Here is an 11312-nt window from a genome sequence, read left to right as displayed (position 1 = left end):
ATTTAATAATTATTGGATAAAAGTAATTGGCTTATTATAATTATTATGATTAACTTTAATTTTTACTTTAATATAAATTTTGATTACCTAATTAATTAATCATCATATAATATTTTTGATAAATTATAAAAATTACAAGACATCAAAATTTCTTAAAACTCTCTTGATAAATTATAAGGAGAACGGATTACAAGAACATATATAATAGTATAGAAAAATTAAAGGTGTTAAAAGAAAAAGAAAAAGGAGACTATAGTAGTACAAGATTTTCGCTACTTTGTGATTTTTTTTCTATTTTGTGGCAATTTAAAATCCAATGAAAAATTTTTTGGAAATTTTACAAATCTCCAAAATTTGAAATGTCACAAACTTATTTGTAGAGATTTTACAAAATTTTCAGGACCTCTTTTGGTAGCAGTTTAAAATTCCCACAAATATCATATTCAATTTTTTAAAAAAATGCTACAAACTGAACAGCAAAACCCATGTATAGAATTAAACAACTATGCCACACAATACTGTCGTTATTTAAATTTAAGTTGACACCAATTAAAGCACTAAAATACATAATTAGACAATAGTTATAAATTCTTTACAAGTTGATAGAAACACACCAAAAAAATAAATTCTCCACACATGGAATAAAATCATATACCCAAATATTAAAGCGGGACCAAAATGTAAAAAAAAAATTTCCAAATTTATAATTTCAAATACAGAACAATATTCCAATGTCCATACTTGGAACTAGAACTGAATCCAACACTTGCACCATTTATTCAATCGTACAATTCAGCTTCCTTAAATCAAACCAATTACCACAATAGAGCTTAAATCTAACCTAGAATCAACCTGCGATTTAAAAATGAAAAAGAAAAAGAGAGAATAGCAAATGAAAGACTACCTGGCCCATTTCAATTAGTGAAGTACTGGCTCCAATTAATGAAAGCTGCACCCAGAAATACCTTAGTAGGATATTAATTAGTTTAACAAACTAGTAAGATAGTTCCATGTAATCATATGTTAAAATTGTAATTTTTACCTTATTAGGATATTGAAAGGCTAGTTTGTTGAGCCAATATATCCTTTTCAGAATCAGTAAGAACATATAACTGTATCATGTAATTATATTAGTTAATAATTAAATGTATATAACAATAAAGCTCTGCAAATGATATACCAATTAAATTGAGATATCTTCCTTTTGAGCACCTCATTCTCCTTTCTTAGTTTCATGATTTTCTGTTTTAGAGTCTCCACTTGCCAGTTTGAGGTCATTTCTTGCTGCTAATCTACCAACTTTTCTTTGCAAATCACTAATGCAGGGTTCAGGATAACATCCGTCCTTATTTCTTGATAACATTATTATTACTAAAATGCTAATGAATCAAGTAGAATTAGACTTTAGGTTTTTGGATGTTTTACTTTTTGGAACAATGTTGTGTACTCATTCTATATCATACTCAAACCTGGCACACACCACTCTCCATTAGATCATACACCTCATTTAAAGTTTAATGGTATAGAGGTATATATGTGTCGGTATAAAAGAGAAAATAAACAATTGCAGAAATATTGTGAATCTTATGCCTGTGATGCCTACTTCTCTATGACCAAATAAAAATTTTTCAAAACAAGAATGCATGTATAGAATGATAGAATAAGTGATATGGGGAATCAATCAACACTTACATTCCTTTTCCAATTTTTTTATTTTTCAGTTGAACTCATTTTTTTCTTTCTGCTCAGCCAGCAAGCATTCTCTCAAGTCTTGAATCTCAACATTATCTGTCAAATGATGTTGTGAAACATATCTTCAGGCCTTTATTACCAACACGTAGAAACTGAAAACAATGCAATTATTGGAAAAACAAAGTGCCTTACTTTTTGATACCACTTCAAAATGGATTTGGTCTAACCTGTTAGCTAAGACTTGCATATGATTCGTATGTGCAGTTAAATCTTGATGTAGTTGACTTGTGGTTGATTCATATGTTGCTTCCTTAAGTAGATATGCCCTAAAATAATAGAAAGAGATCAATAATAAACAGAAAAGCTTCACTGATAGACCTTTTTTATGTGAATCATCAAATACTCTTTTTTTTTCATATTCTTTTTGTAGCATGTTGAAAGCCTTCTTATGTTCTTGCACCGAGAAAATAACCAAGGGAGGTAACGAGTGTATAATCAAAATGTGGTGGAAATTTAATTAAATTTTCATCTTTAAATTGATTAAGCACCTTTTGTTGTTAGAGATGAGTAGACATTAAATTAGTTGTTGAGTTTGAAAAGCTAATATTAAAATGATAATCAAATATTATTAAAATATTAATTAGATGTTTATTAAATTATTACGAATTGTTTGTTTAATGAATTTTGTTTAATACACAGGAAAGCAATTTAAGTTTCATATTGGCCCAATAAACAAACGAGCAAGTACATGTACATCAATATAAATTCAACCATCAACTTGATCCAAAATTTAGTGGCTGAACTTTGAAATAAGAAAAAGACAAGCCCAATCAAAAGCCCATAAAATTAAAGAAAGGAACCCAAAAGACCACAAGCCCCATACAATTCCCTAACTCTTGGTAACTGAAACTTTAAATTCAATTCAATTAAGTTCCTTGAAACTTCCACCAAAAGCCATCACTTCTCTTTTATCTCTCTTCTCTCTCTTGTTTTGGTCACATAACTCAATTAAGAAGAAGAAAGAAGAAAATGAAAAAACTACAGAAGATAGATTTTGAAGAAAGGCAAAAAAATTGTTGCCAAATCAAAGGAAAAAGGAGGGGCTTTGGTCAAGTAGCAAATTTCACTCGGTCAAAGCACATCAAAAGTTCATTTCCTCATTTGTGGTAGGACGAGGAACCAAGAAGAAAGCCACAAGGTCTCAAGCACAACAGAAGCAACACTGGAAAATGTGAAGTCAACATGGTTCAGAAGCTCATCAACATTCAAAATCAAAACTTGGGGCCAAATTCTAGCTCAACGGTCAAGATTGAAGAAGCTTGAAGAAAAAGGATGAGAAAGAATAGGTAACATGCATGCAATAGACTCGGTTCTCTCTCTCCTCTCTGATGAAGTCGTTGCTAGTCTCTAATGTTGGAGAAGAAGACAGTGTTAGGGTTGAACCTGATTGAACCTTGGAAGCTTTACTCTTCTATATTAAGGGTGAACGGCCAAGGGTTAAAGACAAGGAGAGTAAGTGAAAAGCACAGAGTTCACTCTCATAGCTACCCAAGCTGTTAGAGTTCTTCTACTTTATGTAGTTCATTTAGTATTTTCTTTTTCTCAATTTTAATTTGTCATAGTCTCATTGAAAAAGGTAAACATGGTGAGGTTTGTAAGAAACAACCAATGAAAGGTAAAAGCTAACGAGTTAAATTGTGAGAGAAAGCCATAAGATGTCCCAGGTTTGCTTTGTACATCTTCCTATTTTGTGTCATGATCCTATGAAAATTCCCTTGCAAGTTGGGTTAGCATTTTGCAATTGAAAGCTAGGAAGGGTCCTAGTCAAATTCGGATTGGGTTAGAATCTAAATTTGTCCCAGATATAATTGGGTAGATGATTAATGAATTTTTGCCGATATAGAAATTATCGAGCAATCAATCGTAGTATAGTCTAAACCGACGCAAAATCCATCATCAAACAATTCTACAATCTATAACCGAGAGTATTAGTCTCGAGTCGTTCTTCCCTAGGAATGCTACAAGGATGCATGTTATTGGTTAAGTAGTCTTTTGTGGCTTGAAGAGTGTGGCATAAAAGTGCTAATAAAAAAAAACAACAATCAATCAATATTAAAAGCCTTGGCCAAGGTTGAACATTGGAAGTTCCATCATTATAGCTTCCTTTAATTGTGATAACAAAGGAGTGTTGCTTCACTTAGTTAACCCCTAATTATAGAGGAAAGTCAAGTAAAAGTAACTAACTTAAGTCACAAGTCCTAGTCTTATCCTAGGGAAGTCTAGCTTTAGTGCACTCTAAGTCAATTAGCAATTCTCAATTCTTAGTCAACAATTGACATCCATTATTCAAGTGTCTCCAATGACTCAACCACTAGGCCAAGTGAGGGAATGATATTCCATATCTAAAGTTGGCATTTTCTCAAACATTTGGAGAGCAAGAATGAAAGACATAGTAAAATTAAGAAGAGGTTTAGAATCAAAGCGATTCAACACAAGAGATTAACAAGAATCAACAATGAACAACAATGAAAATGAGATCTTCAATGAATTAATAGAATCCAAAACAACAAAGTTAAACCTAAGATCTATGAGATTTGAACAATTACAAACACTAATTGAGATTAGAGAAGATGATCTACAACATGAACAAAGTAAAGTGAGAGTTGCAATAGATCTCACCAAGGAATGGTTGAGAATTGAGAAAATGAAGATGAATCCTAGAGAGAGGTTGGAGTTTCTCTCTCTACAAATGTAACTAACTAAAAATATCTAAGAAAACTTGTAAAATGAGTCTATGGATGTGAATGTGTGTTAATCCCCTTCAATCCTTGGTTCTTATATGCAATTTGGCGCCAAAGATGGTTGCTGAAACTTTCCAAAATTGCCAGGCACGTGTTGCAATAACAGAATCACGTGCGGACTACGATGCGTGCGTGCACGGTACGCGTGCGCGTCCCTGGTCGATTCTGCAATGTGCGTGCGGGCGCCTTGTGCGCGTGCGCGTGCTTGGTCTAGATCAATTCTTTGGCTTTTGTGCTTCTCTCCACTTGCATGCTTTCTTTCTTGCTCCTTTGATCCATGCCTAGCCTATTTCAACCCTGGAATTACTAGCAAACACATCAAGGCATCTTATGGAATCAAGGATGAATTAGAATTCATCAAAATAAGGTTTAAAAAGCATGTTTTTACACTTAAGCACAAATACGGGAGAGATAACAAAACCATGCTAATTCATAGGCTAAATGCGAGAAAAGGTTATCAAAATACTCTAAATTCAATACAAGATAAACCCTAAAAATGGGGTTTATCAACCTCCCCACACTTAAACCTTAGCATGTCCTCATGCTAAAATAAGAAGGAACTAAGGGGTGTGACATTTATTGAATGCAACTAAACTATATGAACTTATCTAAATGCAACTATCTAAAGCAAATGGAAATGCTTAGTTCAAACAAATCAATTCCCAAGAGGACATGTGTAAGCACAAGAGCTAGGGCAATAGGAATCAAGTCCCAACTACAATTGTATTGAATTATCAAAAAGAGTTCAAACTTGCAAGAATATAAATAATATGAGTGAACACATGTACTTGAACTTTTGAACCCTCACCAAATGTGTATCCGCTCTATTCACTCAAGTGTTTAAGGGTAAATTCACTCAATTCTCTTCTAATCATGCTTTCCAAAATTTGATTTTCTTCTAACAATCAACACTTATTCAACGCATGCATACATTTATCATGAGGTCTTTCATTTAGGTTGTAATGGGGTTAGGGTCAAGGTAGGTTCATTTATGGTTAAGTGGACTAGTGTTTGGATCTTGGATTAGTATAGACTTTCCCACCTAACCTATATAATGACCCATTCTTCACTTTTTCTTACATATTCATGCACTCTATTCCTTAGTTCATAACACTTATGCATTGATTCCTTTTTATTGAACTTCTCTCTGGGGCATTTTGTCCCCTTTTATTATTGTTATTTTTTTTCTCTCTTTTTTTTTCTATATTCCTTTTTTTTTCATTTTATTTTTCTCTTCTCTTTTTTTTCTTTTCTTTTTATACTTTGTACAAGGACATCAATCGCATAAGGTCTTATACATTTAATCAATACATGAATATGTTCCCAAGTCCTAAATATGAGAGTGTACCACCCTTTTTATCCCATCCAATGTTCCCAAGCCTCACCAACTTTGAATAATAAACACTCTCACTAGTCTAGGCTAGTCAAAGATCCAAACAAGGACTTTTCATTGGTTTTCCGCCTTGGGCTTGTAATGTGCTAAAATGAGAATAAGTTGGTTAAGCATAGGCTCAAAATTGGCTAACAATGGAGAGTAAAAGGTAGGCTATTTGGGTAAGTGGGCTAACGAAATAATGGCCTCAATCATACAAATGCATGAATACAAGAAATAAATGGACATACAGAATCAAGCAAATCAAGGATCACAATCATAGATAGAGAACAATTTCACACAAGAATGGAAAATAAGTGGTTATAAAATGTAACCACATCAATAGGCTTAAGTCTCACAAGCTTGTGTTCTTAGTTCAATACATGCTTCACAAAGTAGAAATTCAAGCAAGTTTCACCAAAAATTTTCTTCAATCAATTGGGTTGGTGCCCTATAATTAAATTTCTTGAAAAATCTCAATATTTGACTAAGCATTATTGTGATTGAAAAATTCAAAAATTTCCTTAGTTTACCCTTTCCTTTTCCGCTTAAAACCAATTTCTTATGCAAAAAGGGTGACTAAGTTTTTGCAATTCAAAGTATGATTTCTAATCACAACCCAAACTAAAAAGAAAGATATGCAAAAAATGTATAAAGACAAATCCAACTAAAAGTATGGAATCTATCATCCAAAACATCTAAAAATATCCAAAAGCATCAAAATATCTAAAATCCAAAATAAGCAGTAAAGGTATCCAAAATAAACTCAAAATGCATCAAATATATACAAAGGGTATGCAAAGTAAGGTGATGACAAGTCATCATATACCTATTTTTCTATGCTTTTTCATACAAGAAATTGATGATTTGTGCTTAAATATTGAATGCTTTTGTACTTAAATGATATATTTTTTTGATATTTTAATTTTATAAATCTTGTAGGAAATAAGAAGAAAAAGAAGCAAAGAAGCACAAAAAAGGGAGAAAAAAAGAGCTTTGGGACACACTTTGAAGTTGGAGCACACTTTGGAGCCTTAGGCCACGCTTTTAAAAGCGTGGCCCATGACCAAATCAAAGGAGAAAGCAACCAGCACGCACACTGCCTGCCCTTGCGGAGGGCAGGGCAATATCGTGATGCAAAGTGAGGATGGAAGCAAGAATTTTCGCTAAGGTAAAATCTGGGCGCTCACAGCATGACCATGCCTCCTTTAAAGGGCTATAACTTGAGCTACAGACGTCCAATTGATGTGCTTCCAGTTGCGTTGGAAAGCTGACATTCAGAGCTTTCCAACGATATATAGCAATCCATATTTGGCGTAAAATTGAGGCAGGAACGAGAGGCATCTTTAAGGGCCAAAAATAAGCGAAAATAAACCAAAGTGCTTCCACCAAGGCTCGAAGCTGGAGCCTCACTCCAAAACAAAGTAGCGCTCAATTTTCTGCCCTGCCCTCTTGGAGAGCAGGGCAATGTCGTGCTCTTCATGGAAAATCAAGAAAAATTGCTCCCTCAATTGCTTACCACAAGAATCGAACACGGCACCATGAGGAAGCAAGAAACTAGGCCTTACTTTGGTGCCAAGAAACCAAGTAAAAGGAGTAGCGTGTGCATCCACCAAGTTTCGAACTTGGAACTTCACTTTTGGAAACACTGCCCTCGCCGCGAGGGCAGGGCAGCATTTTGTTGTGGCACGGCCAGCGGACCAAACTGGCACACCAAGGCATCACTCGGCAGCTCCATTAGAAAGCTCTCTTAGTTTTCATTTTCGTTTTGGATCTTGGGTGGAGAATTGAAGAACTTCTATTTCAATTCCACCTTGAGATCTCTTGTTAATCTTTCTGCATAATTCAAAATTCATTTGCTGTTTTAAATCTTCTTCTTCTGCAACTTTAGCTTTTCTGTTTTGGATCTTGAATTGAGGTTGAAGAGCTCCATTGATTCAAATTCTAAGAATCATCTTCCACTCTTCCTATCAATTGATCTAAGGATTGGGTTTTAATCTTCTCTGCTATTTTTAAACCTCAGTTTCTTCTGCAATATATTTTTTGACTGAGCAAAGGAGAATTGAGATCCAAATTTGCTTCCTGAGTTCATTGCTCTTCTTGGATCCTCAAATCCTCTTTTCTCACTCTAAGTGAGTTATTACTACTTGATGCGACCCGGTATACTTGCCGGTTAGATTTGTGTGTTGGAAATTCGTTTTTCTACAAAAACACCATCAAGTTTTTGGCACCGTTGCCGGGGATTGATTAGATCAACAATGATTAAGTGGGTGAGAAGTCTAGATCAAGCATTTTCTTTTTTTGTTCTCTGTTCGCATTTTTTTTCTTTTTTGTTCTCTGTTCTAAGTTGAAACCAAGGTGTTTGTGTTTTTGCCTCACTAAGCAAAACTCATTTCTGATATGAGTAATTCCAATTTTCATTGGTGTTGTGTTTTACAAAATTCAAATGGAGTTCAACTCATCTTGTGATCAAACAAATTTTCTGGAATATCACCCACCATCACAAATCTCTAATGGTGGTTGGGAATATCACCAAGAATTTACAGATTCTAAGCGCTCTAATCCATGGAGATGCACTTCAAAGCCACAAGATGAACAAGATAATCATATGGGATATTTCTCACCACCACAAAATGATTCATACCATTATCCTTATGGTGGATGGGAGTATCACCAAGGAATGAAAGAGCATCCACCCTCACGTCCCAGTTTGTCATTTGAAAGTTCTTCATCACTTAATTATGCCTCAACACAAAGTTTCCACCAAAATCCATACAAGTCACCCCATCAATCACACAACTCATTCCACACCCCTCAACACAACTTCAACACAACATATCCACGTCACCAAAATTACTCTCAACTTTCATCTCTTGAACCACCAGATGAGGATTACCTTCAAGCCATTGAAATACATAGAAAACTCGTGGAAAGATACACACAACCCTAATCCTGGAAAGAAATCATCCTCAAGAAGATGAATGAGCCCTTAGAGCAAACAAGGAGGAACTTAGAACCATCAAACAGAGAGGATGAAGACCAATCTGTGGGTGAGGAAGTGGAAAAGCAAGATGAGGAAGCCTCTGTGTCAAGTGAAATATCATTGAAAAAGGAAGAGGTGGTGAAAGTATTTGGACATGAGCCAAGGATTCTACATTCACAAGAGCCACTTGAGGTGACAATGAAACACAAAGATTCCCTCCCAGAGGAATTAATTAAAGTGAGGAAGACATTCAAGAGAAGTCACACTCAACTGAAGTAGAGAAGTACATGAAGGAAAAGCTCATGGAACCACCAATGCAAGAGGCTCTTGATAAAGAAATCACTCCAACAATCACACAGCAACCAAAACTTGAATCCAAAGAAGTGAAGGCAATTAACAAAAATACCAAGAAGAGGATTGTGACCAAGATATCAAGGACAACATTCATGAGAAGGTCAACTGCAAACAATCCTCCCCCTGATCAAGCAAGCAAGCTCAATCAAGCCAATTTCAAAAGAAAGCTTGCTGAGAGGAAACCAAGAAAGGGGACAATAGCTGGAACTTCTCCTCCTTTGAGGTCATTCCTCTTAACAAATTGGAAGAAGAGGAAGAAAGTGAAGAACAGGTAGACAGTAGGTACATTTCTTCTCCATGCTTTGTTTAAATTTCAATAAATTGGCATATGATTACATTCTAAGTTTGGTGTTGCCTTGCAACAAATTATTTTCAATCTTTCTGGATGATTGCATCAAATCAAAAATGAAAGTGACACACCAAGATTCTAAGTTTGGTGTGCCACTTATGTTTCTATGCAAATCATTCAACAACACCACTTGTCTGCATAACCATAATGTCTTTGCAGTGTTAATTTTCTTTTGGTTTGATATTTTGTTATTCTGTTTACTTTAGTTAATTCTTTGTTTTTAATGCTTTCATTTTAGTTTGCTTATTTACTGTGTTTGTTAATACATTACCAAGAGAGCTTTATTCATAACAGCTTATACATCACCAAAACATCCTTATTCATGACAGACTCTTCATTTGGTGATTGTATTTAACATATAATAGTTTCTTTTGTTTAGTTTTAGTTCAAATAAAATTGACATATGGTTGCATTCTAAGTTTGGTGTTGCTATGCAACAAAATTTAGTTCAATGTTTACTAGATACTTGCATCAATTCCAAGTGAGAGTGTCACACTAAGTTTGGTGTGCCACTTATTATTTTTTTTATGCAATGTATCATGCACACCATCTTATGTTTGCAATCATAGTGTTTTTGTTGCTCCGTGCCTTGATTGTTATCCTCAATTTTGCTTGCTTGAAACACATGTACTACTAACATTTCATTGTGTAAGACATTCATGATCCATCTTAGCCCCATAGCCATTGTTCTAATTGTTGCTTGAGGATGAGCAAGCACTCTAAGTTGGCAAGGGAAAGGGAAGAATTGGAGAAAAAGGACAACAACAATGAAGATGAACTACAAGGTTGAAGGACAACAATAATGAAGATGAACTACAAGGTTGTAGAGTTCCTTTTCTTCTCATTTGTTTCCAACACTTAAATTGCATGGTTGTCTTCATCTTTTCTGTTTACATGTGTGTATGAATAAAGCATAGCTTGAATTTTGAATTACAACATGGTGCTGTACCATTATGACTACCAACTTGAATCCTGTGGGTTCAAAAGCAATAAAACATCATGATCATAAACAAACAAGGCATTAAAGAAGAATTTAGCATGTGCATACAAGTATTGGAAAGCTAGTATGTTTGATTGTTGCTCAATTGCATTAGATTTTATTTAATTGAAGTTTCATCTAGTACATTTTGTGAAATCTTTGAAATCATGAAAACCTTGAAGAAGCAAATACAATTAAAGCAAGAAAAGAAAAAGGGAAAGAATGAGAAAGCTGAAGGCTCTGAGTACCAATGGCAATTTATTTGCTAAGTGCTTGTGGTGTTTATGTATCAAGCCAAATGCTTGAAAACAAAACACTTAGAAGTCAATGCTAGGCTCAAGTGCAAAAGCACTCCCTCAAAGCTCAAGGTTCTGAGCATCAATGATTAGAGAGTCAAAGAAAAGAAAAAAAATTGAGCTTAATGAAGTCCTCTAATTCAAATGCTTGTGGTGCTTATGTATCAAGTGGTAATACTTGAAAACAAAGCATTTAGAAGTCATAGCTTTGTTATTAACTCATGGGGCAAAGCACCCAAAAGGAGAAGCTAAAAAAAAAATCAAAAGCTTGTTTCAAGGAAGAATTATAAGAAAAAGATTTCATAAAATAAGCTAGATAGAAGCATCAATCATTTACATCTCTTTTGTAATTGTAGCATGCATAGAAAACTAGCTTGCTATGAACATTAACTTGCTACTCTTCTTACCTTGGATTGTCAATTTCTATTGCATGATTCTTTTCTTGCTTGGGGACAAGCAAGGTTTAAGTTTGGTGTTGTGATGACA

Source organism: Arachis duranensis, chromosome 9 (genome assembly GCF_000817695.3).
Source record: "Arachis duranensis cultivar V14167 chromosome 9, aradu.V14167.gnm2.J7QH, whole genome shotgun sequence".
NCBI classification, from domain to species: domain Eukaryota; kingdom Viridiplantae; phylum Streptophyta; class Magnoliopsida; order Fabales; family Fabaceae; genus Arachis; species Arachis duranensis.
The sequence above is the reverse complement of the archived record's forward strand: the minus strand, read 5'-3'. Positions refer to the sequence as shown.